Source organism: Mastigoproctus giganteus, chromosome 2, assembly GCF_048544385.1.
Source record: "Mastigoproctus giganteus isolate SK-2022 chromosome 2, ASM4854438v1, whole genome shotgun sequence".
In the NCBI taxonomy this organism is placed as follows: domain Eukaryota; kingdom Metazoa; phylum Arthropoda; class Arachnida; order Uropygi; family Thelyphonidae; genus Mastigoproctus; species Mastigoproctus giganteus.
In genome coordinates this window covers 173,044,730-173,071,424 of record NC_143576.1, presented here as the reverse complement: position 1 = coordinate 173,071,424, position 26,695 = coordinate 173,044,730, and the positions used below count along the sequence as shown (strand labels likewise).

General features: G+C 40.1%; 1 protein-coding gene across 1 annotated transcript in view; it reads right to left on the bottom strand.

Annotated features, from left to right (window-relative positions):
• Ube4B (Ubiquitination factor E4B) overlaps window positions 1–26,695 on the bottom strand; it is a 538,247-nt gene that overhangs the window by 115,280 nt on the left and 396,272 nt on the right. The gene's annotated exons all lie outside the window — the stretch shown is intronic.

Sequence of the window (26,695 nt, the reverse complement as noted above, 5' to 3'; positions counted from 1 at the left end):
TAAAAACCCACAGAATTCCAGCTATCAGTATTATCACAAATGCAACAAGATTGAGTTTACTACTCATTTATAATCAGATGCACTAACAGAAAAATCCAAACCAGAAAGTGTAAATTGTTTTTGTTTTATGGCAGTGACCTCTAGAAATGTGCTTTAGCAAAATGCAAGCTTGCGTGGGGTGATAATAGTGAGTTTTCGCCTTAACCATGTGAAGTTCTTTTCAGAAAATTTAATTTTTACTGTTATCATGGTGCAGACTAAGAGAATAAATGACGGCGGTACTAGTAAATCTATGAAGAAAAGGAAAGCGATCGAGTTGGGTCAGAAAATTAAAATAATAAGGATGTATGAAAATGGCCAAACTTTTTTTTTAGGAGCATTAGTAACTAAGGTCACATTGCTCCGGGGATATGCGGTGGTCATTCCCTGACCTTTCCACATCCTCCATATTTGGTGATCACGAGCTCGAACCCCAATCTAATCAAGAAGTGTGTGTGCTATGCACTGCTGCTCCTGCCCACCTGGCTACGGAGATGCCACATTAACAAGTATTGTGCAGAATTCAGATTTGTTAGTGGCAACAGTGAACACAATAAAGGAGAAAGACAGAATATGAGAAGCGGTGAAGCAATCAGCACCAATGAAGTCAACTATAATAACCAAGGCTACGAAATACAAATCAGTTTTTACAGTACAATAACATGCATTTTTTCTTCATTTTATGTTTTCTTTTCTTATGTACCACTCCGGCTACTTCACCGCCATCCCAAGATAAAGTTTTTAATTGAACTAATTAAAAATATATAACTATTTTTCTTCATTCTTCTGAGGATATGTGGTTTTTGTAATTTTGGCATATCAGGGATATAGTAGCAATATTTTATTAGTCATTCCTGAGTTATGTAAAACTCGACTTACTTAAGAAGTCCTGGAACATATTTCTTACACATGTCAGAGACTTACTGTATTTTTGGATTAACCAGGAAATCGATTATCTGGGAATTTTTTTTTTTACCATCTATCCCAGAAAATCGAGAGTCTACTGTAATATCAAAAATTGTGTTAGAAAAATATTATAAAAACATCCACATCTTGTTTGTTAGCAGTAAATAACAGCAGGTGCATTATAAAACAACAATGCAATAGCTAAATTATGAGTTCATACAATTTATGTACAAAAATATTTTTTTCCTTGGCAAAAATATCTATTAAATCATCATAATTAATACTGTTTGCTAGTTCAGATTCAATAAATAACAATGACAAATTATTCGTTTTATCTTGAATTAAACTATTTCTCTATTCCTCAAATAGTTTTTTACTTATTTGAGAACAGAAAATGACTGGTCCCCGCTTGCATTTGTCATAGGCATTGCGAAAAAAATATTTTCAGAATTTTTTCGACATTTGGAATGTCAATCTAAATCCATCATTAATAATCTTGTAAGTATACTCAATATTTGAAACATTTTCTTCTTTGGCATTGCTGCTGTTCTGATTAATGCCTTTTTAAATATTAATATATCATTGTTTTAATTACTGCTTTATTTAATTTGTTGTTTATTGACAATTTCAGATTTTTAATTCAAATGAGAAAAAGTAATATAACTTAAACAGCTTAAAAGTAATATAACTGATAATGATTCAATATAAAAAATTAACACTTGAATAAATTCAGTAGAATTCATTCTCCTGTTGGCATATGACTCATATGGAAGTAGCCAATGTCAATTCCCAGGTGAGTCATGATTTTATTTCTTGCAGAACCTGTGGCATGAATTCCAAGGTTGACCTAGTAGATAATCCTAGTTCAATTGGAGATGCTTTTCTTTTTCACTGTTGTAAGGAGTGCACCGATCTTAAGTTACAATTTGGTGCATTGCTAGAACAATTTGAGTCACTGAAAAAACGGGTGCTTGCCTTCGAGAATAATGTAACTGGGAGCTCATCAGGTACTCAAGACTGTAGCAACATACCAAGTGATGATCTCCTGATTCGGGCCCAAGAACAGAATAACCAGGTGCAAACTACTCTGGTTCAAAAGGACTTAGTTTTATTAGGGGACTCCATTGTCAGGGAAACAGGAGATATTATTAGTAATACAGATAGATTGACTAGAACCAGGGTGTCTGCCAGGAGCAACTATTAATGTCACCAACAGATTATCAGATTTTAAGGAGGTAAAGAGAATATTATTATTCATGTGGGGACTAATAATATTATGCATACATGATCTGACGATTTGTTAGACAAATACAGGATCATGCTGAAGAAATGCCACAAGTTAGGTCACTATGTCAGTGTGTCTGCAATTCTGCCCAGCCATGATAGGAGGGATTATATGCTGAAAGCCTTGTGAATTAACTCAAGATTTGAAGGACTCTGCAAGGCTTTTTGGGGAAATTTCTATCAGCTTGGCCAGCACTTTAACGTAGAAGAAATCTGTTTTGTAGAGGCAGGATATATTTAAACAAAGGTGGTGCAAGAGTTTTTGCCAGTATTATTGAGGATACATTAAAGGTTCAGGGAAACTGCTAGTTTGGGGAGACAAGGGTAATATAAATATTCGTTTATCAGATAATATTGGTCAAATTAACACTTGCATATACCTCAGACTTCTTGTTTGCTACAGCAGCAGAACATATTAGCAAGATGTTCTGAGGGCAGAAATGTTTCAAAATGAGCGAGCAGCTAATACCAGGGAAGCTAGCTTAAATAACTTTAAGGGGTGTGTCAGGGTGGTTAACTGTAAAAAGAACACTAAGTCTTAATTGTTTGTACAGTAATGTCAGAAGTGTCATCAATAAAATGAGTGAATTCAAACTGCTCATTAGGACAAGTAAAGCTGACATAATAGGGCTTACATAAACGTGGTGCAATCCGGAGATAAAGGATGACAAGTTTCAGTATGGTATGTATAATGTATTTAGGAAGGATAGGGAAGATAGAAGGGGTGGTGGGGTCATGCTTCTTATCAAAAGCAGCCTGAGCACGATGAAAGCCATTCCGGATTCAGACATTTCGCATGCTAATATAGAATCTGTATGGTGTGAATAGTTGGAAGCAAAGGTATAATGAGAGTGGAAGTAATCTACAGGCCAGGTGATTGTGAAGATTATGATGAGAGCCTCTACATGCAAATGGAATGGGAAAGTAAGTGTGAATGTCTTATTATGGGTGATTTTAATTTGCTTCTAATTGGTTGGAGCCAATGAGAGAGAAACTCCACATGGGGGACAAAATTTTTAAATCAACTAGATCATTGCTATTTGTATCAACACGTCGGGGAAAGTACTAGGGAAAAGAATATTCTAGACCTCATCATCACCCATGAACCAGATGACATAATAGGGCTGACAGTACAGGAACCAGTAGCAGGAAGTGATCAGAGTTCTACGGTGGATGATGAAGAGAGAGCGAGAGGTAGGTAGTTAAAGGCAAAGGAATGGGTTATAACTTCAGGAAAGGAAATTACGACAGCTTAAGGTGCTACATGGGCTCTATTAACTGGGTAGATATCTCAGAGAACGAATACAATTGAATTATGATATACCTTTAAAACATTAATCAAAGAAGCCATGAATGCGTATATACCATTAAAAAAAATACTCCACGAGGAGGATTCCAAGTTGAATGAATAATGAAGTTGCCAAATTACTTAAGCAGAAAAAGATGGCATGGAAAAGTACTGAAGCCTATAACAGATAGAAACTGATCTGTAATAATGCCACTGAAAAGGTTAGGTTGGCAATGGCAGATTATGAGAAATCACTGGCATAGAGAGCAAAGAGGAGGGAAAAGGAATTCTTCACATATATAAATGCAAAGAGAAAGAGAAACCAGATTGGACCCTTATGTAATGGACATGGGATAGTATTAGATACTCCAGCTGAAGTTGGGATGAACTCAACAGTTACTTTGCATCAATATTTATAGTAGAAAAACCCTTTACATCAATGAGAAATTATGGGAGTGAAGTTGAAAAAAATGTAATTAATAATGTTGAAATTTCACATGTTTATTTAATAAAAACTTTCAAGCCTACAGGCCAGTAAGGCTCCTGGGGTTGATGGCATATACCCTACAATCTTAAGGGAGGAAGCAAGTGAGAGCATTGAGCCATTGAGGCTAATTATGCGAGCATCACTATACTCGGGAGTGATTCCATTGGATGGAAAAGTGCCAATGTGTCTCCAATACATAAGGGCAGTTCTAAGAGTGAAGTGATAAATTACTGGCCGGTTAGTCTAACTTCAGTAGTAGGGAAATCATGGAGACAATGATCAAAGTTGGAATTCAGGATCATTTAGATGGAAGTGGAATTCTGACAGATACTCAGCATGGTTTTGTAAAGGGAAAATCATGTTTAACTAATCTGGTTAGCTATTTCTACAGAGTCACTCAAGAGCTGGACTTTGGGAATAATTTCGACATTGTTTATTTGGATTTCAGCAAAGCATTTGACTCAGTTCCACATGAACGGTTACTTTATAAGCTGGAACAGGTTGGAATCACAGGGAAAATCATTAGATGGATAGCTGGATGGCTTCAGGAGGCAGAGGGTTGTGAAAATGGTTATTCCTCAGATTGGGTTCAGGTAAGAAGTGGGGTTCCCCAAGGAAGAGTATTAGGACTACTGTTGTTTTTGATTTTCATAAATGACATCAATGAAGGGATAGAGGGCATAATGTCTAAATTGGCAGATGATGTAAAGATTGGTAAAGTAGTTAATGATCGCCGCGAAGCAGAGCTTCTTCAGAATGACCTAGATAGGCTTCAGGAATGGTTAGAAAAATGGTAGCTATGCTTTAATCCAGCAAAGTGTAAGATATTGCACCCGGGGAACAGTAACTGCAAAATAACTTATACATTTGGCAGAGTTGAACTAAAGCCGGTAGTGAAGGAAAGGGACTTGGGTATTATGATATGGTCAGACTAAGTTCTCTGAGCATTGTAGACAGGTTGCAAGGAAGGCCTGTGGTATCATATCGATGATGTATTGAGCTTAACTTCTGTTCCAGGAAAATTAATGGAGGTACTGGTTAAAGAAGCACTGCAGGATCATTTAGACAAGACTTCAGATATAGCTCAGACACACCATGGTTTTGTTAAGGGGAAGTCTTGCCTGACCAACTTGATTGGATACTATGATGCAGTCACAAAAGAACTGGATGCAGGGAATAACTTTGATATTATATACTTGGATCTTAGAAAGGCTTTTGATACTGTTGCACATGGAAGACTGCTACACAAATTGGAGCAGTGTGACATTGGAGGCAAATTGCTGCTATGGATAAAGGGGTGGTTGAGGGGGAGAAGACAGAGAGTGGTAATCAATGGACACTGCTCATCGTGGACTAATGTTATTAGTGGAGTCCCTCAGGGCTCAGTGTTGGGTCCATTATTGTTTTCTGTATTTATAAATGATATTGATGATGGTATATCAAGCTTAATGTCCAAGTTTGCAGACGATACAAAGGTTGGCAGGGTTGTCAAGGACACTACTGACACTATGCTGCTGCAACAGGATCTGGAAAGGTTGAGCAGATGGGCTGAGAGGTGGCAAATGAAGTTTAACATTGACAAATGTAAAGTACTACACATGGGAAACAGCAACCCCAGAGCAACGTATCAACTCTGTGGTACTACACTGACAGTGGTAGAGAATGAAAGGGACTTGGGGGTGGTTGTGCAGGCAGATATGAAGTTCTCTGAGCAGTGCAGACGGGCTGCAAGAGTAGCTCATGGAGTATTGTCAATGATATACAGGATTTTTCCAGCAGGGATAAGGAGGTGATTATTCCATTGTATAAGGCAATGGTCAGGCCACACCTAGAGTACTGTATACAGGTCTGGAGGCCTCATTTCAAGAAGGATGTAGAGCTGCTGGAACAAGTACAGTTGGTTGGTTGGTTTGGGGTTTATTGGCGCATTAGCAACTAAGGCTATAATGCGCCAAATCCAGGTCATGTATAAAAAATTAAAATATTCAGTGACCTAATTAGTTAGGCCACCATGTCAAGATATAACATAGATATTAAAGGTATAAAAGTAAAAAAATATATCAGCAAAGGAATAACAATTCAATTTTAAATACGGGTAAAAAGGCTTACAGATTTTAAAAAGCTAAAAACAGCAGACACATTGTCATTGTCAGATAAAATCTGACTGAGTGTATAAGGCTCAGCCAGATGATTAAATTCGGTAAAATAAAAGTCACGTTCATGTCTAAAACGTGGACACTCGGTTAAAATGTGACGTATACTTAAATAGGTGTCACAATTCTTACACATAGGACAGTCATCTGCCCTCAGCAGAAATGCATGTGTAAGATGACTGTGTCCTATGCGGAGGCGAGCTAGAACAACTTCCTCTCTGCGACTCCTGTGCAGACTAGACTGCCAATGTTGGATTACAGGCTTTATTTGATAAAGCTTGTTTGTGACTTGCTCATGCCAGGATTGTTGCCATTGGGACAGTAATTTATCGTGTATTAGCTGCCTGTAGTCTGTATAGGGGACTAACAGGCAATAAGTGCTGTGGGGTTCTGGTGACCTGGCCGCAGCATTTGCCAGTTCATTTCCTACAATCCCAATGTGGCTTGGAATCCAGCAGAAACGAATGTCGAAAGAACACTCAGACACAGAGAGTGTAGCATCTGCTGAATCCGGGTCACAAATGGATGAGGATTATACCTCATACTAGATAAAGCCTGCAGTGTACTTAGAGAGTCAGTGTACACCATACACCTTTGGTACTTGTGGGTTTTAATGTGGTCCAAGGCTAACTCTATAGCAAACAACTCGGCTGTATATATGCTGCATTGTTGGGGAATCTTTCCAGATATAGAGCGACCTGGAAAGAGAGCAGCAGATCCAACAGACAACTCCGACTTCGAGCCATCAGTGAAGACAGGCAAGAAGTTGGAATATTCGGCCCGGTGGGCAGCGCAGAGTTGGTGGTAGACAGAAGGTGGAGTTACTGACTTATCCCAGTTTTTAAGGGAGAAGTCACATGATGGTAAGCGAGCATACCAGGGTGGAAGTGGTTGCCTTGGTGACTGGGCAACATTGTCTACCATGATGTCGAGCTCTCTGAGCAGCTCTTGGACACGGATACCAAAAGGCCGGTTGGCAGTCTGACGAGTGTTATATAGGTTTTCCCATCGTGGCTTGAAAACGGATGTCCACGTAGGGTTGTCTGGCAGGGATTTTAATTTAAAAGTATATTTTAAAGACAATTGCTTTCGTCGAAGTGATAGTGGTGGTTCAGTTGCTTCAACATATAAACTCTGGACAGGGGATGTTCTAAATGCTCCAGTAGCAATGCGGATGGCTTGGTGGTGAACTGGGTCCAGCCACCTAAGTACACTGTTTCTAGCCGATGCGTACACTTGGGACCCATAGTCTAGTTTAGATCGGACAAGTGCACGATAGAGGCTGAGTAGAGTGGAGCGGTCTGCTCCCCATTTATTGGAGGAAATGGAACATAGGAGATTCAACCCTCTTGTGCACTTTGTCCGCAGTTGACGAATATAAGGTAAAAATGTCAACTTCTTGTCGAAAATGAGCCCCAAGAATTTTGTCTCGGGTGCTACTGGAATGATGTCTTGTCCGAGTTTAAGTTCTGGTTCAGGGTGAAGGTTCTGTTTGCGACAAAAGTGTACGCAGACAGTCTTTTGTGGCGAGAACCTAAACCCATTAGTCATTGCCCAAGAGTTGATGTGGTCTATGGCATGCTGCAATTGCCTTTCAATGACCCTCATATTGCATGACTGCAAAAAGATGCTAAAATCATCTACAAAGAGGGCACTGTTTACGATTGGAGGAAGTTGTTCAGTTATAGAGTTAACTTTGATAGCAAAAAGCGTAACGCTTAAAACTGATCCTTGTGGAACTCCCTCTTCTTGGCAGAATGGCCGGGAGACAGTGGATCCTACACGAACTTGGAAAGACCGGTCTGTAAGGAAGTTTTTAATAAAGAGGGCAATGTGTCCTCGAAGACCAAAGTTATATATGTCTTTTAAAATTCCATATCTCCAAGCCGTGTCGTACGCTTTTTCCATATCAAAGAAAACAGACACCTGGTGCTCACGTTTCAGGAAAGCATCACGTATAGATGTTTCCAAGCGGATTAAATGGTCAAGTGTTGACCTGTTCCTTCGGAAGCCACACTGTATTCTGGAAAGAAGGTCGTTAGCTTCTAAATACCACAAAAGACGAGCATTGACCATTCTTTCCAGAATCTTGCACAAGCAGCTCGTCAGAGCGATAGGACAGTAGTTTTTTGGTATTTTTGAATCCTTTCCAGGTTTCGGAAAGGGAAGGACGGTTGCCATATGCCATGAGTCCGGAAATGTCTCTTCAATATATATTCTATTATAGAGATGGAGCAAATGTTTGTTTGTTTGTTTGTTTGGTTTAGTTTTATTGGCGCATCAGCAACTAAGGCTATAATGCGCCAAAACCTTGTCATGAAAGTGATAAAAAGCTTTCAGTGACCTAACGAATTAGGTCACTAAGTCAGGGTATAAAAGCCACGTATATATTTTAAAAGACGAATAGCAGTAAACAAGGTAAAAATAAAAAGATTTTTTAAATATGGTTAAAAAGGTTTACTGATTTCAGGAAACTAAAAATAGCAGACACGTGGTCATTGTCGGATAAAATCTGACTGAGTGTATAAGGCTCAGTCAGATGGTTAAAAGCGATAAAACGAGCATTACTAAAACTGGGACAGTCATATAAAATATGTTTAACGGATAAAATGGTGTCGCATTGCTCGCACATAGGAGGATCATCCGCCCTCAGCAGAAACGAATGTGTCAGATGACTGTGTCCTATGCGGAGTCGGGCAAGAACAACTTCCTCGCTCCGATTCCTGCGCAGACTGGACTGCCATGTTTGTATTAGAGGCTTTATTTGGTATAATTTATTTGTTCTCTCTCTATGCCATAGTTCTTGCCATTGGGAATATATATTTTCTCGTATTATTTGCCTGTAGTCTGTATAGGGGACTGACAGGCAACGATTGTTAGTGGGAGCTGCTGATTTGGCTGCAGTGTCAGCCAAATCATTTCCCTTTATCCCAATATGGCTAGGAATCCAGCAGAAGCGAATATCAAATTTATATTTATGAAGAGAATATATCTTCTGCTGAACCCGAGAGAGAACTGGATGACAGCTACGTCTCAAAGATAATAAAGCCTGTAATACACTCAAAGAATCAGAGTATATTATTGACCTTTGGCATTGAGAAACTCGAATGTGATCCAAGGCTAACTCTATAGCATGCAGCTCTGCAGTGTATATGCTGGATTCGGGAAGAATCTGCTGAGATATTATAGTGTCCGGGAACACAACAGCAGATCCAACGAACGATTCAGACTTCGAGCCGTCTGTGTAGACGGGCAGGAAGTCGGAGTTCTCAGCTCGATGTGCAGAAAAGAGCTGCTGGTAGACAGATGATGAGGTCTCAGACTTTACCCATTTCTTAAGGGAAAAGTCGCACGATGGAGTATGAGCATGCCAGGGTGGAAGAGTTTCTTTTGGTGTTTGTGCAACCTTGTCTACCATGATGTTAAACTCTCTGAGTAGCTCTTGGACACGAATGCGATGGAGCAAATGATCCATAGATTCAGATGAAAGGTGTTTTATCATCTCATAATGGATGTCGTCTGGCCCAGCAGCACTTGCCTTGGATAGAGAGAGTGCTGCTTTCAGCTCCCATTGTGTAAAGGGCTGATTGTATTCCTCGTGATTGTTAGAGGACAGCTTCAGGTGATGTTTTTCTGATCGTTGTTTGTGTGCGAGGAACTCTGGGGAGTACGATGTTTCTGAAGACACTTTAGCAAATGTCTCCCCAAGAGTATTAGCAATTGCAGTTAGATCTGCAATTGTACATCCATTATGTTCCAGGATCGACGAAGGATGTGAGGTGTATTTGCCCTTCATTTTCCGAACTTTGTCCCAGATAGCTTTGGGATTGGCAGCCCGTGTAAGGGAAGATGAAAATTTGATCCAAGATTCCTTTTGGCTCTGACGTCTAATGTACCGTGCTTTGGCACATGCACGTTTAAAGGCTATTAAATTATCTGTCGTGGGGTACCGACGAAATATTCCCCACGCTTTGTTTTGAGCCTTCCTAGCTGTTGTGCATTCTGCATTCCACCATGGTTTTGGAAAACGTGGAAAGCGGGACGATGTCCTTGATATTGCAACTGTTGCTGCCTGGACTATACTTTCTGTGATATGTTTTACTGACTCATTGATTGGCTCCTGGCCGACTATAGTGGTATTAAACGTTGCCAGATGTTGAAAGGCATTCCAGTCAGCCTGATCAAGCTTCCACTGCGGTAAACTAAATGGAAGACATGGTCTACCACTAGTTAGGGTGATTATCACGGAGAAGTGATCGCTTCCATATGGGTTCTCCTCCACCTCCCAAGCAAGTGAAGGAAGGAGAGAAGGGGAGCAGATAGAAAGATCAATGGCAGAGAAAGTACGGGTAAGCATGTGGGAGAAGGTGTTTGTTCCCACATTTAGGAGGGAGAGATCATTGTCAGTGAGCATATGCTCTATGACTCGTCCCCTTCCATTGATGTCAGCACTACCCCACAGAGTGTTATGTCCATTGAAATCCCCAAGCATTAAACAAGGGGAAGGCAATTGCATGATAAGATCATCAAGGTCTTTCTGGGGGATGTTGATCCCAGGTGGCAAATAAACAGAGCAGACAGTTAATAAGAACCCCACTGTAAGGCGAATTGCTACAGCTTCAATGCTAGTTGTAAGCTGCAAAGGCTGAAATGGGATCTGGTTGCCGACGAGGATTGCGACTCCTCCGTGGGCAGGACCATCCACAATTCTATCCTTACGAATGATGGTAATGTTATGCATGGTGGGGTCATCATTTGCCTTTAAATAAGTCTCCTGTATGCAAAAGCAAACTGGTTTGTGCTTTTGCAGGAGTGCCTTGATGTCGTCAGTATTTTGCCGCAATCCACGACAATTCCACTGTAGGAATTTAGCCATTATTTGGACTTGGTGGGTCCATCAGGCGGCTCCCGAGGTGCTGAGGGCTTAATTTTGTCAGTCTTGGATTTATCCTTCCTGGGGAAGTATGGACGCTGTCCTGTGTCCATTTCTTCCTCAGCAAAGAGTTCCAAAACTGACTCATCATGTACCTCCTTCTGCTCTACATCCATGTTTTCCTGGGTACTAGGTGTTACTTCCCCTTTCTTATTCTTTTCTTTTGCTTTTGTTACTTGTGGAGCATTAGGAGGTACCGATATAGGAGTGGCAGCTGATTGGTCTTTCTGTGCAGGTTTTTGGGAGCTTAAAAGATAACGTGCGATGGGTGTAAAGGATTCTTTTGGAGGGATGGACATGTCCGTCTGAGTTCCAATGGAGCATCTCCCTGCTACCTTCTGGGCATAGGTAGGTTTGTTGATGTTGAGAGGTTTAACCGTTTTCCTTGCCTCCTGGTACGATATGTTTAGCTCTGCCTTCAGCCGTTGAATTTCTTTTTCTTCTTTCCACCTCTGGCATGCTCGTGAGTAGGCTGGATGTTCTCCCTCACAATTAATACAGGTGGGTTTTGCGGCTGAACATGCTGTTGTTTCGTGGTCCTTTGCACCACATCGAGCGCATGCAAGGACTCCACGGCAGGCCATTTGAGAATGTCCATATTTCTGGCATTTAAAACACCATAAAGGATTTGGAACATATGGACGTACTGGACAGTTGAGGTAGCCAGCTTTAATCTCATCAGGAGGTTTGGGCGAGTTAAAAGTCAGGATAATGCTCCTGGTTTTAACAAGTTTCCCATCCCTACGCGCACTAATTCTTTTCACGGCAATAACTCCCTGTGGTTTCAATTCTAAGCAGATTTCCTCCTCGGTTACGTCGAGAAGGTCCCATTCCGAAATGACACCTCTCGATGAATTGAGTGTTCTATGTGGTGTCACTGTTATGGGTACTCCTCCGATTGATGTTGCACGGAGTAGCTGCTCAGACTGCCTGTCAGTGTTGGTTTCAATTAAGAGGTCTCCAGAACGGAGCCTCTTAACTGATTTGGGTGACCCTGCTAACCCATCTAACCCTTTCTGTATGTAGAAGGGCGACATTTTGCCAATCGGTTTTTCAGTGGTGGAATGAACAATTAAAAATTTTGGAACAGGCCCTGATGATATTTCTGTTCGCTGCCTCTTTGTTGCAATACTGCTATCGGTATCGTTTTCTATAGTTTCAGATAGGGACCGGGTTGGGGCCCCTGAAGGAATATGTTTATCAGGATTCATGAAGTTTTATAAATTGTTCAGTGCCCGGGCTCCCCACCCACCACGGAGCCCAAAGGGACGCCCACTACCCGGCATGCAATAAATGCGCTCGGGAGTGGAACGCCAGGGCTACCCAGACACTATACCCGCACCGCCGCCAGCCTGAATCCTGTCCCTCGGACCATGAGGGTAGGGGCGTGGCATTGACACGGTTGACCCTCGCAGGCGAACCTACTAGCCGATTGATCCTAGCCGGGCCTTCCAGGACCACCCGTCTTGTCGAAGCAGGGGACAAAGTGGTGTATTGAAGCTGGGCCCCTCAACCACCAGGATCCCCCTTTCCGAATTTCCACGGGTCGCAGCGCATGGCAAACGCGCCGGATTCCATTGATGTAAGCCCGGAACCTAGGCTGTGGGCGTTGGATCCCAGTGATGCTAGTCTGGAAGTCCAGCAGCGTCACTGGGAGGTCCCCTCACCACGTACAGGTGCCCACGTCGAGGGGGAACGAGTACAGAGAAGGGCAACAAGATTAGTGAATGGAACAAAGGGGTGCTCTTACGAAGAAAGGCTTAAGTTTTGCAAATTACAGTGTCTGGAGACTAGGCACCAGCGAGGTGATCTGATAGAGGTGTATAAAGCCTTGAATGGTTTAAGCATGCTCAATGCTGATTGAATTCTTCCTCTAGCTCAGAAAAATCACCTGAGAGGGCATAAATTCAAATTGAGGAAAGACAGACGTAGGATAGACGTGCGGAAATTTGCCTTTAGCCAGCGGGTGGTTGGTTGGTGGAACAGACTTCCATCCCTTGTGGTGGAGGTTGATAGCCTAAATAAGTTTAAGGCTCAGCTGGACAGGTATTTTGAACGAACAGAGGGGTGAAGTGGAAGTGGGGTTTTTTTTTTTTTTTTTTTTTTGGCTGATGCTGCATAAGCTTGCTCTCTTGCATCAAATGCCTCTACTAATGCTAATTGCTAGTAGAGATAAGGACGTCATAATCCCCTGTTGTTGAGACACTAGTCTCAATAACAGGGAATAAGGACCCCTGGGGGGTTGTATACAAAGTGGCAACTAATAAATTACCAAAAGGAGAAGTAATATCTTCAACAAAGACACCCGATGGCCACTATACCACATCCTGGCACCAATCTATAGACAATATTCTGAATACTATCTTCCAGAAACTGCCCTCAGACCACACTCCTGAGCAACTTCTGCTCTGTGAGGAAAATACTAACTACTGCCCAGCACATCGGGAGGACCCGTTCACACTTGAAGACCTCCATCTGGCAACAGCAAAAATAAGAAATAAGCGAACACCCGGCGAAGACTACCTGGAGCCAGAAATTGTAAAAAAGACCGTGGAATATATCCCAACAACTATATTAAACTTATATAACCACTGCCTATCTGCAGGATATTTTCCCCATGATTGGAGAGCAGCACGAATTAGACTAATACTGAAGAACCCGAAGAAACCACAGGAACTCCCGGAGTCATACAGACCCATAGCCCTACTGCCAGTACTAAGTAAATTGTATGAACACCTACTACACAGCAGGATACAAGCTCACTACCAAGAAGCAGGCCTCCCCTCTCCCAAGCAATTTGGCTTTCGACGAGGATGTTCCACCGTGGATGCCCTGGAACGTATAATAAATGCAGCTACACACAGCAATAGTAAATACTTCCTTATTATCTCCATTGACTTTGCCGGGGCATTTGACTCACTTTGGTGGCCAAGTGTCCTCGGCAGACTCCGGGAGGCAAACATTCCCAGCAACTTATACCAATGCATCAAAACCTATCTTTCGGACAGAAGGATCTCAGTATCCACACCCTATAGCCAACTCACCCGGCCGGTGTTCCGGGGATGCCCACAGGGATCAGTCCTGGGGCCTCTCTTCTGGAACTTGGTGTTGGACGGCTTCCTCAACCAGGATCTAAACGGAGCAGATGCTCAAGCCTTCGCAGATGACCTGGTCCTGATGCTGGAGGCGGACAATCGTGCACAACTTGAGGCTATTGCAAACAGGGCCATAGATACCCTCCAAGAATGGTCAAAAAATCATCACTTAAGAATATCACCTTATAAGACATCCTCAATACTTTTAAAAGGCTCCCTTGATATCAGGAGGCCACCTCAGATAAAAATAGAAGGAAAAACCATAAAACTGACCACGGAATTAAAATACCTAGGAATCATCCTTGACAAAAATCTTTCATTCACCCCACACCTCGTATATCTACAAAAAAAGATCAAAAACTACTCAGCCCTCATAGCAAGAGTCTCGCGAAAAGATTGGGGCTTAAGGAAAAGAACCCTGATCCTCTTTTACAAGGCTTTCTTCATTCCAGCCATCAGCTATGCAGCAGGGATCTGGTTTAAAAAAGCAACCACCGCAGTCAATAAAAGAAAGCTAGAAACGATACAGCGCAGCATCTTACTCACTGTCTCCAGAGCATGCTGCACGGTTAGCTCACACGCACTGCAGGCCCTTGTAGGGCTCCTACCCTTGGACCTGGAGATTGTCCGCTGTGGCATGCTATATCAACTATCAAGAGGGAACAGTGTAACTTGCATTGGCTTCACCACAGACCCGACCAACAACAGCAACGCAGAAAAGAAACGACTAACCAAATATCTTCAACAAACCTGGCAGTCCCGATGGGCGGACTCAACTAAAGGTGAGATAACCCGGAAGTTCATCCCGGACATTACCCAAGTGTATCCCGAACAGCCAAACTGGTTCTCACCGGGGCTCTACACCACCTTTCTTCTAACAGGGCATGGCTCTTTTAATGCCAAGCTGTCAACCTTCGGCATCAGGGATTCCCCATTATGCCACTGCGGAGAAAACCAAACATGGTCACACCTAATGCACGATTGTCCCCTCTTTGAGGACATCAGATGTCATTTCATCACAAAGATACGCTTTAATCCGAAGGAACGGGAGCACCTTATATTACATGAGGAGGAGCACTACAAGGCCCTCTCGTGCTTTGCACATGAGCTGTTTACCTGGCTAAGGGCAATGACCCAACCTCCCCAGGCTTGATACAGGACCTGACTACAACTACAACTCATCGGACGGGACTCTGCTCTCATGAGTGCCATTACTTTGTCAACTGTACCAGAAAGCTCAAAGTACCACGATATCGGACGGGACTTTGCTCCCACGAACATCACAATCAAACACGGACACCCTGTCAACTGGACCGACAGCGCATGTAATTTACCCAACGAACTACCCTAGAATGTGACAATCACCATATGCAGGAGTGACAACACTGCATCGACGCCCAGATAACAGAACAAACAGTGAAAGTGACCACATACCAAGAATGACCACCCAAAATGGAAATAGAAGGACCATGACCACGACCAAACTGGATGAGACCTTGATCCCATGACCAACGACGGCATTCAACCGATCTCTGAACAAGTCGGTAGGGACCTTGTCCCTGTATGTACCTCCTGGTGGGGCCAGTGTTGTGATGCTGTCCTGAACCTGCTGGCCTAGCCACCACTCTGCAGCCAGGCTGCACACACGCCATATTGGCGACCTGTGCCGGCTCCCTTGTCCGGCCCTTTCTATCCCATCCCGGCAGGGAGGAGGAGACGGTCATACTGTTTCCTCTCCTCCACGCCACCCCCATTCTTCCTTCTGGCAGGGCATGGGCATGCCCTGCTGACACCAAATTGAGGCCTCCTACTCTATTGGCCTTGTCCTTCCTCCTTTAACCCCCCAGTCTTCATTCTCTCCCCCTTCTCTATCTTTACACAAGCGAATTCCCCCACACACATAAATTCAATGAATCCAAATTAACTGACGCCCATATTTCGGTCTATCCCTATTCAAGCGACATCACCCTACGCAATCGAGAGATATCACACATATATCTATACATATATGTGTAAAAAAAAAAAAATTTTTTTTTTTTTTTTTTTAAGGTCCTAGCCACTGAAATCTCAGGAAATTAGGTGGCAGGACCTGCCAGAGTGAACTAAAGACTATCGGGTACCTGGTCTGCCTCCACGGGGCGTAAGTGGGACAACGTTGGGCCTCAGAAGAGGTCCAGCGGCTAAATGGCCAGAGGAACAACGGTACAAAACACCACACTTCCATAATCCATACACTTTTAAATCTCTGGCCTTCCCAGTGAACTGGTACACCCACAATAAAAGCAACGCGGAGATGGGGGAAACCCCTGGTGCCGTTTGACACTGAAAACACTTACACTTACACTTAAGGTTATTGTTAGAGCACACTCGGAATACTGTGTTCAGGTATGGAAACCGCATCTAAAGAAAGAAATTGTGCTTCTTGAAAGGGTCCAGAGACGGGTAACTTGCCTGGTTAGATTGGCAAAAGTGCATCCACATGAGGAAAGACTTCGACTGTGTGGGTTGCAGAGCTTGGAAACTAGACACCTTAGAGGAGACTTGATTGGGGAGTTTAAGGCTCTGAGGGGCATAAGCAAATAAATGAAGACAAAATTTTCACGGTTATAAATGATTCTAGAACAAGGGGCCATAGTATCAAGTTACAGAGGGAAATGTTTAGACTGGATTGAAATTAGTTTTATTTTAGCCAGCGAGTTATAAATTACTGGAATAAGTTGCTACATGGGTGGTAGAGACTGACAGTTTGGGGAAATTCAAAGGTTAGCTGAATTACCTACGGGAGGAAGGAAACACATAGGTTGTCCATTTCCTTTTCTCTTATTATTATTTTTATTTTTTTATTTTCTTCTTATTATTATTATCATTTTATTATTTATTTATTATTATTTTATTTATTTATTTTTTTTTTTTTGGCTGGCACAGCATAAGCCCATAGGCTTCCTTGCACCACGTGGCCATTGCTAATACTAATATTTTAAGAGCGAGAAAACAAAGCTTTCAATAAAGGAAACATATGCCACAGTCACAATAGATAATGAAATATTACATAGATTTGATATTTAAATTTTCTGTTACAACAGAATCAATTTATTAAACTACAACACTACTTTCAGAGAGGTAGATACATACTGTAAGCTTAGGGCTTACTATATATATATATATATATATAAAAACACTTGGGGGGACAAAATGCTCTCTTTACGGACAGAGATTACTTAAGGGCGTTTACAGGGGGAAAGCAAGAAAATGTAGTTATTTTTAAACAAATTAGCCCAGGTAAAAAAGAGCAGATGGTTTAAGGGATGAAGAAATTGTACTTTTCGCAGAATTTAAATTAGAAGGCACAGCTCTAATTAAGTATCAACAGGAAACGTTCTATGAAGAAGTAAAATTGCTAACGGATTTTAGTAGAATTTTAAGAAAATTATTTGCAAAGAAGGAATCATTTCTCACGGCGGTAGGCAAATTAGGGAGGGGGGGGTATATGCAGGCAAAAGAGTTCCTACAGAGGTTAAAGGCTGTTAGAATGAGTACAGAAATTGACGTTACGGAACAGGGAGTTTTCAAAAAATTTCTAACAGGGCAATTGTAAAGGGGTTAAAAGAAAATTTTAGAAAGGAGGTTATGCGGAAAAAGCCAGAAACTTTGGAGCAAGCGTTTTTATATGCTGAAGAAGAAGAAGAAGAAGAGTCTAGAAATAAAATTAAAATTCGACACAAAACGAGAAACTTACTCGATAAATGTGAACATGGGAATCAAAAAAGGGGGAAAGGAAACATGAAAAGGGGAGGAACTAAGCACCGAAGAGGAATTCTTGTTAAGCAAACTAGAGATAAAAGTGGATTGGTTAATAAATCAAATTAATGAAATGAAACAGGTGAGAACCCAAGTGGTTGAAGAAGAATGTGCAACACACTATGAGATATCGAAAGAGGGAAATAACAGGGGTTGTTACATATGTGATAGCCCTAACCATTGGGCCAGAGTCTGTCCCAGAAACGCATGGGGAAACTCCGAAGATAGAGGGGATATAGCGATGGTGACAGGGGCCCAACCATGGGCAAGGGGTGTCCACAATGCTAGTAGACAGAAACGCAACCATTCCCAAAAGTTTCTACAAAGGGGAAGCGAAGAATGCAATTAATAAACCAAAAACGGGAGGAACCCTTAAAGATTTCAGACTGAACGGCTTTGGCAATAACATTAAATAGTAACCTTAGATAAGGTAGTGATAAACGAAAACCTAATGTATGTTAAGGGGAAATTAGGCGATTTACAGGGAAAATATTTAGTGGATACCGGGGCCACGAAGTCATTCTTAAGCTGGGAATATTTTTAAAAATTTAAGAGTAAGGAAACTTCGGGAATAAAACCCTGCGGCAACTATATATTACAAGGGATAGGAGGAACTAAAATAATCTCTGATTTTGACATCACTACCTCAGTGACACTGGAAATGGGAAAAAAACCCATATTACAGTTTTTTGGTATCCAAGCGGATAAAGGGGAAGAGATATGACACCAGGATTGGCGGGAAGCAAGCTTCTGCATTTATTGCGGCCACGGTACAGTATGGAAAAATATACAGACAGAAGACAGGCAAAAGGAAAGGTTAGCAGAGGGGGGGGAATAAGTCTAATGGATAGCTGTAGTCCAGAAGATAACTCTTAGACAAGGAATACAGGGGTTATTGGAGCAGTATAACCACAATTTTCCTGAGAAAATAACTGAAGTAGGTGTGACCAAGGTAATGGGGCATACAGTGCCCCTCACTCAATTGCACCCGATTTATGCTTTGAAAAACCCAATACCGCAGGCACAGTTAGAAAGCCTACAACAGGGAAACCGAAGAGAATATAGGGGTGTAAGTAGAACTAAAGGAGAAACTACCGCTGGATTTGAAAGGGTCAGAGCGCTGGAAAAAGCAAAAAGTAAGGTAAGTAGAAGGAAGCAGAGGGGGGGGCTTAGACATGGGACGAAACCAGAAACAAATTGTAAAGGGAAATTGGGCTTTAATTACAAGGAGAAATTGGGAAAAAAAGGGCCAAGGGGCCACATAGAGTTTTAGGAAGCTTTAAGGCTAGTAGTTTTTCCAGAAAATTCTTTAGAAGGAATTTTCTACAGATAGGAGGAGGGAGTGTAAGCTTAGGGCTTACTATATCTATCTATCTATATATATATATATATATATATATATATATATATATATATAAAAAAACTTGGGGGGGACGAACGTTACAGTTATAAGACGCCATGCAAATTTTGGGCAGAATTACGATGAACATTTCTATTAACGTGAGGAGATCGGTAAAGGGTTCGAGCTATGCCGGGAAGTCGCGGATATATATAAGGATAAATGTCTGCAGGGAAAAAAGTTTGTAATGGAGTAGGAGTTAATGATAGAGGGAGTAGCAGTGAAGTGGTGGTTAGTAATGGAGTTAGTAACAGAGTTTATGATAGAGGGAATAATAAGTGCTAGTGAGGAAGAGTTCTGGAGAAGTAGTCTGGTTTTACCAAGAGTAGTCATGAAATTATTGGAGATAGTCTGTCGGGAAGCGGCAAGCTTTTTGCTCAATTTCAGAAAGTAGAAATTTCCAGCCAACATAAAAGGGTTATTCAGTCAACTAGGTTCAAAGCAGCAAGGAGGAATCATGGTGATTCGAGAGAGGGTGATAGGAATTAAAAGCCAGGTATTAGATGAGGAAGTTGTCACAGAAGGTGTGGGAAGGTCAAGGTGCTGATCCTAAAGCACTGAAAAATATAACTTATTGCAAGTACTGTTTGGTATTATTATTTCTAATCGGAAAGAAAAAGGCATTCTGGAGTCCTAAAGTACTATTGGTTTGTTTAGCCTAGGGAACAGCTGAACTAACAAGTTTGAAATTGTAATGAAACCTTTAGTTAGATTGTCAGTTAGATTAGAGAAGGGATATTCTAAAAGGAATTGTTGTAATCATTTTTTTTGAGAAGAGATATTCTAAATGGAATTGTTGTAATCGTTTTGTTTGGAAAACTTCCATAATAGGAAAAGTTGTGGACAAATTTTTGTATAAAATTGTTTGTTCTATAATTAAACATGTTAAGTTTATCAGGTGTTGTTCATTGCCTCACTCAATCTCTAGCAAAAGGTATAAGTAATCCTGAAATTTTCTGATACAGTCAGTGGCCCAAAAGATAACGTGTTACCTAAAATTAAAGTAAGCATTCTCACTATAACTAAAATAAGAAAAGCAAGGGCTTACAAATTTGGCGCACCAGCCAGTGCCTTATAAAAATAGTGGAAGCTTACAATACCTATATTTACTTCAGTGTGTGTGCAATCCTACATATCACATTTTAACTTTGCACATCAACAATTAAGCTAAATGTTACAGTTTGTAGATCTCAGCTTATACAGGGTGTCTCAAAAATATTGATACAAAAGTTTAGGGGAGGTAGGTAACATCTAAAGGAATGTGAATTGCATAGGAACCCATAACCAGAAACGTCACAGGAAAGTAGTAGTAGCAGAGGCACGAGAAGCAGAAATGACACGACAGTAATTAGTGGCAAACATTTTTTGACATAATATTAACAATGGAGTACGAGATGGATGCATTTCATGATGTTACAACAGATGCTCGAAGGTTCCACCATGAGACGTGATGCATGCGTGACACCAACGCAGCATGGATTGGCGGACACGGTCGAACACACCTGGAGTTTCTTTGACAGTAGCAGCAGTGCAGACAAGTCTCGCCACAAGATCCATTTCCGTCTCCACAGGCGATTCATACACGATAGATTTGGGCCCCCCCCCCCACAGAAAGAAATCAAGGCTCGATAAATCAGGTGAGTGTGGGGGCCAGGCAACGGGTCCACCACGGCCAATCCATCAACGCCCAAAACGCCTGTTCAAATGGTCACGAACACACCTTCCACAATGGGCAGGTGCCCCGTCATGTTGAAACCAAATGTTGCATCTCACATTTGCTGGAACATCGTCAAGGAACCCTGGTAGAACTTGTTCAAGAAAGATCTGATATTTAGCGGAGTTCATGCGGGATGGTAACAGGTATGGGCCAACTAAGCAGTCACCGACCATACCTGCCCACACATTTCTTGTGAAGCAATGTTCGTGCCACATGGGGGCGCACACCGTGTGGGCCCTCTGCTAATCCATACACTAGGTCTGCCACATGTCTGCCAGCTCACAGTTCGTATATTGATGCATGCTCGTCGTGCGGCAACTACTGCTTGAATGAGTAAACCAGAAATTTTCCCTCTCCCGAACTGATCAACAGCGCCGTGTATTGACTTACGGTGACGTCTCTGGTTATGGGTTCCTATGCGATTCACATTCCTTTAGATGTTACCTACCTCCCCTAAACATTTGTACCAATATTTTTGAGGCACCCTGTATAGATTCTCAAATCCATGGGTGGTCCAGTTAAAATAGTTTCTGCAGAGCGAATAAAATTTCCATATAATGGACGGATTTCGAGAGAGGCTGGGTCCAAATTGCTCACACCTCTAGCCTTTAGAGCTGCTGCTGCTGCTGTAGAAAGCATGAATTAAGAGCTATAACGATTAAAAATCTGCAATTTACTGTTCATAATACATTTACAATCAACTCTCCCACGCACAGTACTATATAAAGAAGTTGCACCGGTCGTTGCTTTCTTAATGATATTAATTTTATTATTATTATCATTAGTCATATGGTGCAAGGAAGCCTGAGGCTTATACTGCACCAGCCAAAAAAAAAAATTTTTTTTTTAACCCTGAGAGAGAGAGAGAGAGAGAGAGAGAGAGAGAGAGAGAGAGAGAGAGAGAGAGAGAGAGAGAACAAGGGTCAGAAGTAAAAGGGAATCACCAAGAAAAAGAAGAATGATGATATCCAGCTCAGGACCCTGGGTGTGCCAAGCCCATACTCACCAGATGTGAGCCCCTGGGGTCATATAGCCACAGGAAAAGATCAAGGCATATTCCCGAAGCAGATAACATGCCATGGTCAGCCTGTATTCTATTGTTACACCCTATTAGAGAATTAGGAGAGAGTGATTTTCCTTTATTCTGTAAATTAATCTGTTATTTTAGAGAAACGAGTCATCCATACTTTCAGTAAATTTCACCTGTCTCAGTTTACAATGTAAACATGGTAGGCACGAGCAGGCCCTAGTTTAGATCAAGTTTAGCCTTAAAAAAAGAAATCACTTTAAAAATTTCCTATTACAGAGGCCACTCTATCGTGAGGCCTGAAGCTAGCACCTCATGTGCCTATTTATAACTACGGCCCTGAGAATGGCTTTTACACCTGCCAAATGCTCACTAATTTTTTGCCACTCACTAACAGCTTTTCTGTGTCCTATCTTTCATGGTAGAAATCCTTGCTTCTTTAGTCATGGCTGGTATACCTATAAATACAGAAAATGGATTAACTTTATGCTCTAATTTCAGTGCTGTAATCATAGAAGCTACACACATTCAATTTGTTATAAGCCCTATGTACCATAACTGACTAATTTTTGTTCAGTATTCTTACACACACATGCAGTCGTGCAAAGGTGTACAGTTAATGGTGTGTGAATGCCTTAAGAAAAATGCTCGAGGAAAAATACTCCAACACACTTTTTAGACTAAGAACATATAAACAGAGAAACATGTAAGCTTTTTACTCTAATTTCAGTGCTATAAGCACACAAGCATAGAAGCTACATGCATTCAATCTGTTATGTGCCCTACATACCATAACTGACTAATTTTTTGTTCGGTGTACACACACACATACGCACGCACGCAGGGTACATTTAATGGTATGTGAATTCATGAAGAAAAATAAAGCAAAAATACTCCAACGCATTTTTAGATTAAGAACATTATTCTAAGAGATAATGCATGAAAGTTACATCACTTGCTGTTATTTTGAAAAATGAATATGGTAGTACGATCTCTTCCCACATACTAATAGTTTGATGACTTCCATCCTGAACTCATGCAGATTTCACTGATAGAGCATAGTTAAGGAGCTCAGTGATTCTAATTTTTTTTAAGCTGGCAGAAGTAGTACTATCTCAGAATCTGATGGCAACCATATACAGTATCACCAGATTTTAACGTGAATTAATTTCTGGGCTGACATTAGGTTAATACGTTGTTGGGCCATATTTCCTACCTGACTGACTCTAATGCCTACACATTAATGAATAAATTGTTACCGCTCCTAATGAAAGACTGCTGTTGACAGTTTGTTGAGGCTTTGGGCAATTATTGTTTTGGGCAATTTCAAACAAAATGAAATCATTTTGAAAACATTGGTTATGAATACTGTATACATAGACATACCATAGATTTCAATTAGATAAATGCTATATGGCAAGTATTTATGCCTTCGTCCAAAATAGACATGTTATTAGTCAATAGGGGGTTTCACCAAAGAATATAAATGACATCATAAAACTTTTATGCTTTACTTATTCAAAATGATGCCCTTAATTTAAAAAGTATTTATGCCTTGTCCTTCCTCAAGAATCTGGCACATCACGCTTTCATATGGTATTTACTACATAGTCTGTACATACACACAATGCATGTGTGCACCTGACCTGGATGCAGAGTGTAAACTTATAAAGCCATACATAAAAAACATAATTTGAAAGATGGTACAAAAAAATACAAAATTGGTGGAACATGCAAATTAACATATAATGAAAATAATATTTTCATTGTATGAGGAGGAGGAGGAAAAAAAGATTATATAAAAAAGAAAATCACAGAAGCATTTTTATTACAAAATTTAATAAAAAACTTGTAACAGAAAAAACGGCAAACATATTTTGTACCTGTGGTATGGATTAACCAATAATAAAGCAGTTAAAGTTGGTCACTATTCTTAAATGTTATAGAGCTATTCTGCAAATTATATTTGTGCTTTCTGGAATTTAATCCAGCTGGAAAGTGATCAAAGTTCCAATAAAGGTGCTGTAACATATTGCTGAATAATAAATGATTTTATCATGGTTTAAAGAGTGTAAGTAATTTAAATAATTTGTATCAATCTTTATCAAAAACCCCCAGAAAGAAAACTACTGATTCAAAGTCTTAATCAAATGTTATTACACATTGTAACCATCTCTGGATGTCTACTACACAGGGTTTTCCTTGAAAAAATATCAAATAAAATAGGATTATTAGAACACATTATATAAAATAAAAATAATTAACCCTATATGTCACAAGAAAATGTGAAATTCTTCTGTGCCCATGAAAATTTGAAAAACAGCAAAAAATTCAAAATTGTTATTTTTATGTTAATTTCAATCTTTTCCAACCACAACTGTGAAAAATCCATATTCTATGTTAAAAACATATTTTTAATTAAATTTTTGAAAATTAATTAAATACTTTAGACATGCGAAAATTAATTAATTAATACTTTAGACATGCGAAAATTAATTAATTAATACTTTAGACATGTAAAGAATGAATGCAAATTAAAAACCCTGACCATAAACCTACACTTTTATTTGAGGAGGATGTATACTAACAGCAGTGCTCACTGCATTAAATGTGAAGTACACATAGAAACAGTTTGATTCCAGATGATGGATTAATTTCATGAAGCCAGAGAGTGTTTATGATTGCAGGACAAGTGCACAGCAGTAAAGCAAATTTACTATCAATATCTCCTCACAACATGTCAAATCAACGTGTGCATATAATTAGGTTTCACTTAATTATGAATTTTTACTAATTGTGCAATAATTAACAGACATTTTAGAATTTTCTATAAAGAATTCAAAGAAACCATTTTCAAAAAGAGGTATTAGGAGATTCAGCTGAGTGGACAGAGTAGATGAAACACAAATGTTGTTAGTCACATGGGTTCGAATCAACTGTGTGTGACTTGATTCCAGGTTAAATAAAATAACTAAAGATTTTAACTTTAATTATCACTCTAAAGTTTTCTTTAGTTTTCACTCCCCATCCCCATAAAAATATGAGGATGGGGAGTGAAACTAAATAAATTCTTAGCAACCTAAACCAGGATATTCCATTACCAAAAAACACTTAAAATGATTCCTACCTAACTTGCAATTCTTGCAGGAAGCTACTAACTGGTTTCACCACTTATTACTCATTTAAAGAGGTTTGGGTTTGAAACCTTTCAGATATTGAATGAATTCTTAATGACCATTTCAATCAGAGTTGTAGTTAGCTGATCACAGGAAGAATGAGAAGGATTATCCCCTCCCACCCAAATTATTCCAAGTTTTACAGCCTGCACATCATATTGTTCTGGGGATAAAAACCTGAACAGAGATAAAAACACTGGCACAGCATAGCTTAAGATTCCAATGTGCCATAAAACCAATAACATGTCATCCTTCAGTAAACTGCATAGCCAACCTACATAGCTTAAAATTGCTTGTTACTTATATTATTTAATTTATACTAAACCACTGAAAATCATTATTCAAACCTGACAATCACAGCTCAAGTTAATATCTTTTTTTATTTTAAGTTATTCTAGTAACCCTATCCTATTTATGCAGTATACAACACATTGAATTATTACCAGAAATTGTGTTTACCAATATGAAGGTTCAAATTTCCAATAATTGTACATAAATAGTGTTTCCATGTACAGTTAATGAAAATTTTATTTATATACACTGTAAAACAGGCCTATTTTGAAAACTGCAAAATTAAGCCCCACACATAGTTATTTGTGGAGTTGTAAAGAAACTATAGCACATTTTTGTTATACTGTACTTACAAATAATTTAAGTGACAAACACAGTCCAAGCCCTGATGCTTCATGACACCAACTGTGTTTCAACTGACATACACAGTGAATTACTTTTTTTTTAAGTTATTAAAATGTATTAACTGCTGTTTAGCCAGCCAAAATTCATTTGCAATTTTATTTAGCTCCATAACCATTCACCTACCAAAAAAAAGATTCCCCAAGTCTTTATACAGTCTAAATCTCTCTAAGCTAAAAATGATTTTCACATTTTACACACATAACTATATAATTTTAGTAGGAATTTTAGTAACAATTTTTTTTTTCTTCTTTTTGTGTGTTGTGTGAGAAGGTTCCATTTTGTCATTTTAAGCTAATACAAAGGGAACTGAGGCCACAAGGTACCTAAATTTTGCATATTCAAAAGTCTGTTTTACTGTTTGCAAGATTAAAAAATGGAGCAGAGAACACCTTCCCTATTCTTTCACCTCTACCTGAATTGGGCCTTCTCAGATGACGGTGCAGGCTTTTAATCCCTGCTTAAAATGCTCCGATAAATTCTACACAATCAATTATTCAGATCTAGATTTTTCTGAGTCTCTGATACCACTGTAAGCCAAAATTTAATGTTGTAGAAATCCAGATATGTTTTAACCTCATACCTATCCCTTCACTAATGCTGTTGATTAACTTTTAAAAATCAGAATGTTTAAAATGCAAATTTTATAAAATCCTTTTATTTCTTTAAATTACTTTTTCCAATACTGAAAGGAAAAATA